Below are 14,141 nucleotides of genomic sequence, written 5' to 3'. Positions count from 1 at the left end.
TCACTGATAAACCACCGTCCTTCTGGAGGAAGGAGGAGTCCTTTGAGAGAAATGTGTTTTTTTCTTCCATTACCAGTATCACTATACTCATACCAGATTTACACTATAGGGCCAACCTGAATCGTACTACAATGTAAACGGGTTGCAGCGCATTTGACAGAAACTTACAAGCAACTAGTGGTAAGTTACTGTATTTCATATTGCAGTACATCTACTGTAATCTAAATACAGTATCAAAGCAAGTTCTGTGTAATGAAACCAATACCATGGAATTTCCTACTTTATACTGTACAAAAGTAAATGCTACTGTAATCGATATGAGTGAATAATTGAGTGAGTGAATGGAATTCATTGAAGAGAGATGGGGTTTGTATTTCACAGTATTTTACTGTAATTACATGGGATTGGTGCAAGCATGTTGGCTGCTAGGTGTGTCATTCCACCACTACGAGGCCTTTTGAGAAGTGTACTTTGATCAAAAAACAACATTTGATGTCACCTAATTTTATCATTCTGTCATAAAGAGCACATTTTCATAAACATAAAAATTGTGCATTTTGAGGTTAAGTAAAAATGACTATAGTAAGTCTAAATTAAGTGACAAATAAAGTAACAGGGTTGACAATTTCATCTTAAATCAGCCATGAATCCCTGTGTGACAGGTGGAATGGAAGCTTTTTGTGTGCAACAGGGAGTGGTAATTAAATGCAAGTTTCACTCCCCAAAAAATATTTTCAAAATATGTCTAGCCTGATTATCTATGGGTAACAGGGTTGATGTGTGATGCTCAATCCGCTCAGTTTTTTACCACAAAACACCAGAAAATTGCCAGAAGGAGTAGAACCAGTTCACCTGCTTTTACACTTTTGATTTTACGTTTTAGATGTTAAATATTTTAAAAATGTAAAAATAATCACCGTAATAATAGAGTTCAGTTCACATAACAGGGTTGATCTTAAAATGAGGGACAAACATAATCACATTTTTACCTTAACTAATCACATGAAATAAATAATAATGTCTTTGTCAAAGCAAACAAATACCTAGGGCTTTACAATGATGGTGAAAATGTGGAGAAATGTTGGGGTTAACCTTTTACTGCAGTGGGCTAAATCAGGGTCACACAGTGTTTCTTGGTCTTAAACCAATCTACTTTGAAACAAAAGTATACACCTCACACACACATGGTTATGGGCTTGAAATGTATTACATTTTGAGTTTGCATCCCAATATTACACTTTATATACACTACCAGTCAAAAGTTTGGTACTCATTCAAGGGTTTTTCTTTATTTTTACTATTTTCTACATTGTAGAATAATAGTGTAGACAAACTATAAAATAACACATATGGAATCATGTAGTAACCAAAAAAGTGTTAAACAAATCAAAATATATTAGATATTTGAGATTCTTCAAAGTAGCCACCCTTTGCCTTGGCATTCTCTCAACCACCTTCATGAGGAATGCTTTTCCAACAGTCTTGAAGGAGTTCCCACGTATGCTGAGCACTTGTTGGCTGCTTTTCCTTCACTCTGCAGTCCAACTCATCCCAAACCATCTCAATTGGGTTGAGGTCGGGTGATTGTGGAGGCCAGGTCATCTGATGCAGCACTCCATCACACTCCTTCTTGGCCAAATAGTCCTTACACAACCCGGAGGTGTGATAATGATAGTCACACTAAGCGCAAACCAGATGGGATGGCGTATTGCTGCAGAATGCTATGGTAGCAATGCCGGTTAAGAGTGCCTTGAAATCTAAATAAATCACGGAGATTGTCACCAGCAAACCACCACCAAACATCACACCTTCTCCATGCTTCATGGTGGGAACTACACATGCGGAGATCATCCGTTCACCTACTCTGCGTCTCACAGAGACACAGCGGTTGGAACAAAATATAAAAAATTTGGACTCATCAGACCAAAGGACAGATTTCCACAGTCTATTGTCCATTGCCTGTGTTTCTTGGCCCAAGCAAGTCTCTTTTTCTTATTGGTGTCCTTTACTAGTGGTTTCTTTCAGCAATTCGACCATGAAGGCCTGATTCACACAGTCTTCTCTGAACAGTCGATGTTGAGATGTGTCTGTTACTTGAACTCTGTGAAGCATTTATTTGGGCTGCAATCTGAAGTGCAGTTAATTCTAATGAACTTATCCTATGCAGCAGAGGTAACTCGGTCTTCCTTTCCTGTGGCGGTCCTCATGAGAGCCAGTTTCTTCATAGTGCTTGATGGTTTCTGCGACTGCACTTGAAGAAACTTTGTACTTGACTGACCTTCCTGTCTTAAAGTAATGATGGACTGTCGTTTCTCTTTGCTTATTTGAGCTGTTCTTGCCATAATATGGACTTGTTATTTTACCAAATAGGGCTATCTTCTGTATACCACCCCTACCTTGTCACAACACAACTGATTGGCTCAAACGCATTAAGAAGGAAAGAAATTCCAAAAATGCACATTTTAGTGTGGCCTTTTATTGTCCCCAACACAAGGTGCACCTATGTCATGAGCATGCTATTCAATCAGCTTCTTGATATGCCACATCTGTCAGGTGGATGGATTATCTTGGCAAAGGAGAAATGCTCACTAACAGGGATGTAAACAAATTTGTGCACAACATCTATTCATTAGAGTGCAACTTTACACAATCTACAGATATAAATAGATTTTGTTGGACAATTGACTCACTGTCCCGTATCATTTCATATCGTTCTATCTGCAACAATTGGAACGTTTCACCAAACTGATTTCACCACAGGTCGTTATGAAAACAACCTGATTGGATACAAGTTCAGTTCAGTTCTCTTTTGGTTTTGATGTCTTTTGTCTCCATCTGTAGGAGGAGTGGGGCAACAGACAGAAACAAAGGCCCGTCCAGTAAGTAGAGACCCTAGACCATACTCCCTGGACACTTCCCGACACTTTCCCACTACTCCCTGGAATTTCTGAATTTCTGACTGATATGGGATCTTCCAACTGTATTGCAAAAGTCTGGCGTCTGCAGCACTTCAGTGTAGATAACTTCCTCCCTGTCTCTTCTGAGTTTCCTTTTCTATGAGCCAAATTCTTCACATTGCAAAAGAGGCTTTGCACCATTCAATGACTTATGATGCAGTCCCTTACGGTTAGACATACGCTACTTTGTCTCACACTCTCAGAAGTATACATTCCGAAGATAAGGATGGAGGAGGGTTCTATTATACTGAACAAAAAATATAAACGCAACATGCAACAATTTCAAAGATTTTACTGAGTTACAGTTAATTTAACGAAATCAGTCATTTGAAATGAATTATGCTCTAATCTATGGATTTCATGACTGGGAATACAGATATGCATCTGTTGGTCACAGATACATTAAAAAAAGGTAGGGACGTGGATCAGAAAACCAGTCAGTATCTGGTGTGACCACCATTTGCCTCATGCATCGCCACACGTCTTCTTCGCATAGAGTTGATCAGGCTGTTGATTGTGGCCTGTGGAATGTTTTCCACTCCTCTTCAATGGCTATGCGAAGTTGCTGGATATTGGCGGAAACTGGAACATGCTGTCGTACACGTTGATCCACAGCATCCCAAACATGCTCAATGGATGACACGTCTGAGTATGCAGGCCATGGAAGAACTTGGACATTTTCAGATTGTGTACAGATCCATGCAACACGAGGCCATGCATTATCATACTGAAACATGGTGATGGCGGCAGATGAATGGGCCTCAGGATCTCGTCAAGGTATCAGTTTTGCATTCAAATTGCCATCAATAAAATGCAATTGTGTTCGTTGTCCGTAGCTTGTGCCTGCTCATACTCTTCACAACCACACTCCCTCAAAACTTGAGACATCTGTGGCATTGTGTTGTGTGACAAAACTGCACATTTTAGAGTGTCCTTTTATTGCCCCCGGCAAAACGTGCACTTGTGTAATGATCATTCTGTTTAATCAGCTTCTTGATATGCCACACTTCAGGTGGATGGATTATATTCGGAAAGGAGTAATGCTCACCATGTAAACAAATTCGTGCACAAAGTTTTTGAGAAACAAGCTTTTTGTGCATTCGAACATTGGGATATGTTATTTCAGCTCATGAAACATGGGCCCAAAACTTTACATGTTGCATTTTATATATTTTTCAGTATGTATCAAACGTTTTATGAATTATTGAAACATCCACTACTAGTTTTCATTATTCATATATACAGTTGAAGTCGGAAGTTTACATACACCTTAGCCAAATACATTTAAACTCAGTTTTTCGCAATTGCTGACATTTAATCCTAGTAAAAATTCCCTGTCTTAGGTCAGCTAGGATCACCACTTTATTTTAAGGATGTGAAATGTCAGAATAATAGGAGAGAGAATCATTTATTTCAGCTTTTATTTCTTTCATCACATTCCTAGTGGGTCAGAAGTTTACATACACTCAATTAGTATTTGGTAGCATTGCCTTTAAATTGTTTAACTTGGGTCAAACATTTTGGGTAGCCTTCCACAAGCTTCCCACAATAAGTTGGGTGAATGTTGGCCCATTCCTCCTAACAGAGCTGGTGTAACTGAATCAGGTTTGTAGAGCTCCTCGCTTGCACACACTTTCAGTTCTGCCCACAAATGTTCTATAGGATTGAGGTCAGGGCTTTGTGATGGCCACTCCAAAACCTTGACTTTGTTGTCCTTAAGCCATTTTGCCATAACTTTGGAAGTATGCTTGGGGTCATTGTCCATTTGGAAGACCCATTTGCGACCAAGCTTTAACTTCCTGACTGATGTCTTGGGATGTTGCTTCATTATATCCACATAATTTTCCATCCTCATGCCATCTATTTTGTGAAGTGTACCAGTCCATCCTGCAGCAAAGCAACCCCACAACATGATGCTGCCACCCCCGTGCTTCACGGTTGGGATGGTGTTCTTTGGCTTGCAAGCCTCCCCCTTTTTCCTCCAAACATGACGATGGTCATTATGGCCAAACAGTTCTATTTTTGTTTCATCAGACCAGAGGACATTTCTCCAAAAAGTACAATCTTTGTCCCCATGTGCAGTTGCAAACCGTAGTCTGGCTTTTTTATGGCGGTTTTGGAGCAGTGGCTTCTTCCTTGCTGAGCGGCCTTTCAGGTTATGTCGATATAAGACTCTTTTTACTGTGGATATAGATACTTTTGTACCTGTTTCCTCCAGCATCTTCACAAGGTCCTTTGCTGTTGTTCTGGGATTGATTTGCACTTTTCGCACCAAAGTACGTTCATATCTAGGAGACAGAACGTGTCTTCTTCCTGAGCGGTATGACGGCTGTGTGGTCCCATGGTGTTTATACTTGCGTACTATTGTTTGTACAGATGAACGTGGTACCTTCAGGCGTTTGGAAATTGCTCCCAAGGATGAACCAGACTTGTGGAGGTCTACAATTGTTTTTCTGAGGTCTTGGCTGATTTCTTTTTATTTCCCTATGATGTCAAGCAAAGAGGCACTGAGTTTGAAGGTAGGTCTTGAAATACATTCACAGGTACACCTCCAACTGACTCAAATGATAGCCTATCAGAAGCTTCTAAAGCCATGACATCATTTTCTGGAATTTTCCAAGCTGTTTAAAGGCACAGTCAACTTAGTGTATGTAAACTTCTGACCCACTCAAATTGTGATACAGTGAATTATAAGTGAAATAATCTGTCTGTAAACAATTGTTTGAAAAATGACTTGTCATGCACAAGTAGATGTCCTAACCGACTTGCCAAAACTATAGTTTGTTAACAAGAATTTTGTGGAGTGGTTGAAAAACGAGTTTTAATGACTCCAACCTAAGTGTATGTAAACTTCCGTCTTCATGTCACGTTCTTTTGTATTTCTCTTAGTTCTTTTGTATTTTCTTTGTTTTAGTATGGTCAGGGCGTGAGTTGGGTGGGTTATCTATGTTTTGTGTTTCTATGTTGGGTTTTTCGTTTGGCCTGATATGGTTCTCAATCAGAGGCAGGTGTTAGTCATTGTCTCTGATTGGGAACCATATTTAGGTAGCCTGTTTTCTGTGGTGTTTTGTGGGTGGTTGTCTTCCGTGTCTGTGTGTTCCACACGGAACTGTTTCGGTTTTCAGTAGTTCACTTTATTGTTTTGTTTTTCATAGTTGAGTTCGTTCCATTAAATATTCATCATGAACACTTACCATGCTGCGCTTTGGTCCTCCTCTCTTTCTCCCAGCGAAGATCATTACAGAACCACCCACCACAACCGGACCAAGCAGCGTGGTAACGGGCAGCAGCAGCAGCGGCAGCGATATCTGGAGAAATGGACTTGGGAGGAGATTCTGGACGGTAAGGGACCCTGGGCACAGGCTGGTGAATATCGCCGCCCAAAGGCTGAGCTGGAGGCAGCGAAAGCGGAGAGGCGGTGGTATGAGGAGGCTGCACGAAAGCGTGGCTGGAAGCCAGAGAGGCAGCCCCAAATATTTATTGGGGGGGGCACACGGGGAGTGTGGCTAAGCCAGGTAGGAGACCTGAGCCAACTCCCCTTGCTTACCGTGGAGAGCGAGCATACGGGCAGACACCGTGTTATGCGGAAGAGCGCGCGGTGTCTCCAGTACGTGTGCATAGCCCGGTGCGGTACATAGCAGCGCCTCGTATCGGCCGGGCTAGAGTGGGTATCGAGCCAGGTGCCATGAAGCCGGCTCTACGCATCTGGTCTCCAGTGCGCCTCCTCGGGCCGGGGTACATGGCACCAGCCCTACGCATGGTGTCTCCTGTACGTGTGCATAGCCCAGTGCAGCCTATTCCACCTCGCCGCACTGGCATGGCTACGGTGAGCATTCAGCCAGGTAGGGTTGGGCAGGCTCGGTGCTCGAGACCTGTAGTGCGCCTCCACGGTCCGGTCTATCCGGTGCCTTCTCCACGCACCAGCTCTCCTGTGGCAGCCCCACGCACGAGCCCTCCGGTGCCGGCACCACGTACCAGGCCTCCAGTTCCTGTTCCCCGCACTCGCCCTGAGGTGCGTGTTCCCAGCCCGGTACCACCAGTTCCGGCACCCCGCACCAGGCCTACTGTGCGCCTCGGCAGGCCTGAGTCTCCCTCCTGTCCAGCGCCGCCTGAGCCGTCCGTCTGTCCAGCGCCGCCTGAGCCGCCCGTCTGTCCAGCGCCGCCTGAGCCGCCCGTCTGTCCAGCGCCGCCTGAGCCGCCCGTCTGTCCAGCGCCGCCAGAGCCGCCCGTCTGTCCTGAGCCGCCAGAGCCGCCTGCCAGTCAGGAGCCGCCAGAGCCGCCCGCCAGTCAGGAGCTGCCAGAGCCGCCCGCCAGTCCGGAGCTGCCCGCCAGTCCGGAGCTGCCCGTCAGTCCGGAGCTGCCCCTCAGTCCTGAGCTGTCCTTCAGTCCGGAACTGCCCGTCAGTCCGGAGCTGCCCCTCAGTCCTGAGCTACCCCTCAGTCCTGAGTTACCCCTCAGTCCTGAGCTGTCCCTCAGTCCGGAGCTGCCCTTCAGTCCGGAGCTGCCTTTCAGTCCTGAGCTACCCCTCAGTCCGGAGCTGCCCCTCAGTCCGGAGCTGCCCCTCAGTCCGGAGCTGCCCCTCAGTCCGGAGCTGCCCCTCAGTCCGGAGCTGCCCCTCAGTCCGGAGCTGCTCTTCCGTCCAGTGGCGCCCTCTACGATGGTCTTCAGTCCGGGACCCGCTGCAAGGGTCTCCGCTCCAGAGGCTCCACCAAAGCGGATAATGACTATGGTGGAGTGGGGTCCACGTCCCGCACCCGAACCGCCGCCGTAAGAAGTCCTACCCGGACCCTCCCTTTCAGTGTCAGGTTTTGCGGCCGGAGTCCGCACCTTCGGGGGGGGGGGGTACTGTCACGCCCTGGCCTTAGTTATCTTTGTTTTCTTTATTATGTTTAGTTAGGTCAGGGTGTGACATGGGGGATGTATGTGTTTTTGTCTTGTCTAGGGGTTTTGTATGTTTATGGGGCGTTGTCTATTTCTATGTGTTTGGCCTGATATGGTTCTCAATCAGAGACAGGTGTTTTGCGTTGTCTCTGATTGGGAACCATATTTAGGTAGCCTGTTTTGTATTGTGGGGTGTGGGTTATTGTCTATGTCTAGTTGCCTGTGTCTGCACTTTTGTATGATAGCTTCACGTTCGTTTTGTTATTTTGTATAGTTTGTTTAGTGTTCATCTTCTTAAATAAATAGAAGATGTATTCATATCACGCTGCGCCTTGGTCCTCCTCTCTTCCACATTACGACGAACGTGACACAGGGATCCTAATGAAATACTAAATACTAATAATATACTAAATACTAAACTGGCAGTGACTACAGGGCAAAACAGATCGAAAAGACATGGCAAAATGCTCAACCATTGAAGGTTTAAGACTTGCTGCCACTCCAATCTGTCTCCTATACATTTCAATTTGATGGGGCACAACTACCACATATCAGTTAAATTGGTACAGCACTCTCACTAACAGCTGCAACAAATTTAGCCTCTTACAAGGCATGCCTCAAAATATATTAATGAGACAGAAAAAAACAATACCACAATACGGTACAGTACTGTATTCTGTGGGAAGGAATTACAGTACCATTAGAAATACAGCAGTTCTTTCCCCGCCCACAAATTTGTCCCATAATGCACCATAATTTACAGTATGCTGCAGTAAAACATTTTACAGTATTTTACTGTTGATAATACCCCAAATTATCATATAAATGACAGTTTTCCGTTACAGTGTAGGCTGGCTTAGATATTTTCTTTTCAAAACAAATTTCCAGCACGGTTCCACTAACTAAGATAGATGCGTCCTATCTCTACAGGAACCTTTGGTGGCTCCAGCATACCTGTATAGAGTATAAAATGGATATTATACTTGTTTCTCTGCTCCTCCCTACCCCATATAGTCCTGAAGAGCTTAGCTGTGAGGGGCTTCTCCCAGCCCACTCAGCCCAGAGGTGTCAGGGACTCAGCGTGTTGGGGCGTGTCGTGGGTGGAGGTCGTCTGGCTGCAGAGACAAGAAACAGAGAACTTAAAACGTACTAGAATATACATCTCTGTGTTGAACAACAAACAGTATAGAAGAACGTATATACACTGAACAAAAATATAAAGGCAACATGTAAAATGTTGGTCCCATGTTTCATGAGCTGAAATAAAAGATCCCAGAAATGTTCCATATGCACAAAAAGCTTATTTCTCTCAAATGTTGTGCACAAATTCCTTTGCCAAAATAATCTATCCATCTGACAGGTGAGGCATATCAAGAAGCTGATTAAACAGCATGATCATTACACAGGCGCACCTTTTGCTGGGGGCAAAAAAAGGCCACTAAAATGTGCAGTTTTGTCACATAGCACAATGCCACAATGCCATGTGATTGGTTTGCTGACTGCAGGAATGTCCAGCAGAGCTGTTGCCAGAGAATTTAATGTACATTTCTCTACCATAAGCTGCTCCAACGTCGTTTTAGAGAATTTGGCAGTATGTCCAACTGGCTTCACAACCACAGACCACGTGTATTGCGTCGTGTGGGCTAGCGGTTTGCTGTTGTGAACAGGTTATGGTATGGGCAGGCATAAGCTACGGACAACAAACACAATTGCATTTTATCGATGGCAATTTGAATGGACAGAGATACCGTGACAAGATCTTGAGGCCCATTGTCATGCCATTCATCTGCCGCCATGGCCTGCATACTCACCAGATATGTGACCCATTGAGCATGTTTGGGATGCTCTGGATCAACGTGTACGACAGCATGTTCCAGTTCCAGCCAATATCCAGCAATTTCGCACAGCCATTGAAGAGGAGTGGGACAACATTTGTCGTAGCTGAATCAGAATTAGTTAGGTAACATAGATAAATAAGATGTTTTATTTACTTTCATAATATGCTTATGTGAGAAACTTGTCATTAGAATGTCTCTTTTTGGACTATACTGTCGGCAGTTGCATTTTTCCTTTCTTCTCAAGTCACTTGGGGCCCAGAGAGGGGAGAGGTCAGGCTTGTCTTTTACAATATGTAATATGCAGAATATCAGAAAGGGAGAAGTCAGAATTGAACATTGTCTTCATATGTGAATGTATCTGTTAAACCATGTGAAGGGATGATTAAGGGGGAACCAATTATCTCTTGGCTCCACAATGTCTCTGCACAAGTCACTCCCCTCAGTGAGCTTGTCCAGTGAGTGGGGAGAAGAGGGGGTGTATTTGAGATGGGTGTATCTAAAGTTGACAATTGATATATGCCATTGGATGAGGTAATGTTTTGGTACTATGAAGTACCAAGAACGAGATCAGAACCTCGTCTTAGAGACCAAACTGAACGATAATTTATAGCTAAAGCTATCTGGCTATGGGATACACCTCTCTCAAGTAAAAGGCCCTTTGTGAAGTTTCTGAGATCTGTGGTTCGTCATGTGAGTTGAGAGGGGTGTATCTTGGCTATAAAAGCTACTATAATTATTTTGTAAGCACTCTCAGAATTCATTTATAGACACTGAATTGATCTGAGAGTCAAAGGGCTATGGTGAAGCTCATATAATTAAAGATGGACTTGTGCGTGGTTTATAAACTCTCCTCATTTAGTAACAGAGGAAATTACCATGACACATTCCACAGGCCACAATCAACAGCCTGATCAACTATGCATAGGAGATGTGTGGCGATGCATGAGGCAAATGGTGGTCACACCAGATACTGACTGGTTTTCTGATCCATGCCCCTACCTTTTTTTTAAGGTATCCATGACCAACAGATGCATATCTGTATTCCCAGTCATGTGAAATCCATAGATTAAGGCATAATTCATTTCAATTGACTGATTTCGTTAATTTAACAGTAACTCAGGAAAATATTTGAAATTGTTGCATGTTGCGTTTATATTTTTGCTCAGTATAATAGAACCCTCCTCCAAGTCGGAAGTTTACATACACTTAGATTGGAGTCATTAAAACTCGTTTTTCAACCACTCCACACATTTCTTGTTAACAAACTATAGTTTTGGCAAGTCGGGTAGGACATCTACTTTGTGCATGACACAAGTCATTTTTCCAACAATAATTTACAGATTATTTCACTGTATCACAATTCCAGTGGGTCAGAAGTTTACATACACTAAGTTGACTGTGCCTTTAAACAGCTTGGAAAATTCCAGAAAATGATGTCATGACTTTAGAAGTTTCTGATAAGCTAATTGACATCATTTGAGTCAATTGGAGGTGTACCTGTGGATGTATTTCAAGGCCTACCTTCAAACTCAATGCCTCTTTGCTTGACATCATGGAAAAATCTAAAGAAATTAGCCAAGACCCCAGAAAGAAATGTGTAGATCTCCACAAGTCTGGTTCATCCTTGGGAGCAATTTCCAAACGCCTGAAGGTACCACGTTCATCTGTACAGACAATAGTACGCAAGTATAAACACCATGGGACCACGCAGCCGTCATACTGCTCAGGAAGGAGACGCGTTCTGTCTCCTAGAGATTAACATACTTTGGTGCGAAAAGTGCAAATCAATCCCAGAACAACAGCAAAGGACCTTGTGAAGATGCTGGAGGAAACAGGTACAAAAGTATCTATATCCACAGTAAAACGAGTCCTATATCGACATAACCTGAAAGGCCGCTCAGCAAGGAAGAAGCCACTGTTCCAAAACCGCCATAAAAAAGTCAGACTATGGTTTGCAACTGCACATGGGGACAAAGATTGTACATTTTGGAGAAATGTCCTCTGGTCTGATGAAACAAAAATAGAACTGTTTGGCCATAATGACCATTGTTGTGTTTGGAGGAGAAAGGGGGAGGCTTGCAAGCCGAAGAACACCATCCCAACCGTGAAGCAAGGGGGTGGCAGCATCATGCTGTGGCGGTGCTTTGCTGCAGGAGGGACTGGTGCATCATGAGGATGGAAAATTGTGGAGATATTGAAGCAACATCTCAAGGCATTAGTCAGGAAGTTAAAGCTTGGTCACAAATTAGTATTTTTAAATGGACAATGACCCCAAGCATACTTCCGAAGTTGTGGCAAAATGGCTTAAGGACAACAAAGTCAAGGTATTGGAGTGGCCATCACAAAGCCCTGACCTCAAACCTATAGAAGATGTGTGGGCAGAACTGAAAAAGCGTATGCGAGCAAGGAGGCCTACAAACCTGACTCAGTTACACCAGCTCTGTCAGGAGGAATGGGCCAAAATTCACCCAACTTATTGTGGGAAGCTTGTGGAAGGCTACCTGAAACGTTTGACCCAAGTTAAACAATTTAAAGCGAATGCTACCAAATACTAATTGAGTATATGTAAACTTCTGACCCACTGGGAATGTGATGAAAGAAATTAAACCTGAAATAAATAATTCTCTCTGCTATTATTCTGACATTTCACATTCTTAAAATCAAGTGGTGATCCTAACTGACGTAAGACGTGGGACTTTTTACTTGGATTAAATGTCAGGAATTGTGAAAAACTGAGTTTAATGTATTTGGCTAAGGTGTATGTACACTTCTGACTTCGACTGTATACTTCTGAGAGTGTGAGACAATAAAGTAATGTAGTTCTAACCGTAAATTCACAAGGGACTGCATCATAAGTCATTGAATGCTGCAAAACCTCTTTTGCAATGTGAAGAATTTGGCTCGTAGAAAAGGAAAATCATAAGGGACAGGGAGGAAGTTATCTACACTGAAGTGCTACAGAAGCCAGGCTTTTGCAGTTGGAACGTTCCCATATCAGTCAGAAATTCTGATATTCCAGGAAGTAGTGGGAAAGTGTTTGGGGAGTACGGGGGAAGTTTCCAAGGAGTAGAGTCTAGGGTCTCCTCTTTCTGGATTGGCCTTTGTTTCTGTCTGTTGCCCCACTCCTCCTACAGATGGAGACAAAAGACATCAAAACCAAAAGAGAACTGAACTGAACTTGTATCCAGTCAGGTTGTTTTCATAACGACCTGTGGTGAAATCAGTTTGGTGAAACGTTCCAATTGTTGCAGATAGAACAAGATGAAATGTTACGGGACAGTGAGTCAATTGTCCAACAACATCTATTTATATCTATAGATTGTGTAAAGTTGCACTCCTGAATAGACCCAAGTCTACTGTAGCCTGATCCTTGGCTTGGTGGCCCCCCTTTCCCCTCTAAAGGGGAAGTGCAGTACACTGGAGACACCAAGGGCTGTGTGTAGGGGCCCACAGTTCAACAGGGTCGTGGGAGGGTGGGTCTGGCTGTGCATGTGACTGTATGTGTGTGTGTGTGTTCGAGTGCCTGCATGCACGTGCATCAGTGTGTGAAGGTGATAGAGTTTAAAAAAAAATACAAATAAACAGGAGTCAGAGAGAGAAAAGGAGAGAGAGAGGTTAATAGTAGCAGGCATAGGGGAAGTGGGATCGGTCAAACATGTTGGAGTCGACGTCTGTTTCCCCTTTGAAACCACAATGGAGGGAGACAGAACACTTCTTATCAACCGGGCCAGTCTAGCCCTGCGGTGAGCGAGGAGAGGCAAGAGGCCTACAACACTCACCCCCCATATACTCATACACATAAACACACAGTCTTGTATAACTAACATTGTGGGGACACACAATTCAGTCCCATTCAAAATCCTATTTCCCTAACCCCTTATCCTAAACCTAACTCTAACATTAACCCCAAATCCTAACCTTAACCCTAGCTCCTAACCTTAGCTCCTAACCCTAAAACTAATTCTAACCCCAACACCAATTCTAACCTTAACCGTAAACCCCCTATAAATAGCATTTGACCTTGTGGGAACTAACAAAATGTCCCCAGTTGGTAACATTTTTGTTTGTATAACATTCTTGTGGTCCTCACAAGTATAGCTAAACACGTCCACACATATACATGTACACACTGTCTGGAGCTGGGGTCTGTAGGGGGTAATTGATGGCTTCCTGCTCAGCGCTGTGAGAAACATGCCAGTGAGCCCGCCTCTCCCTGACCACAGGACTACCGGTACGCCCAGGCGTGTGTGTGTGTGTGTGTGTGTGTGTGTGTGTGTGTGTGTGTGTGTGTGTGTGTGTGTGTGTGTGTGTGTGTGTGTGTGTGTGTGTGTGTGTGTGTGTGTGTGTGTGTGTGTGTGTGTGTGTGTGTGTGTGTGTGTGTGTGTGTGTGTGTGTGTGTGTGTGAGACAGCCCAGGCCTGGGTGGTGGATAAGGGACTTCCTGTCATATTTCACCCCACATTGAA

Source organism: Salvelinus alpinus, chromosome 28 (genome assembly GCF_045679555.1).
Source record: "Salvelinus alpinus chromosome 28, SLU_Salpinus.1, whole genome shotgun sequence".
Classification (NCBI taxonomy): Eukaryota; Metazoa; Chordata; class Actinopteri; order Salmoniformes; family Salmonidae; genus Salvelinus; species Salvelinus alpinus.
Note: the sequence above shows the minus strand (reverse complement) of the source record.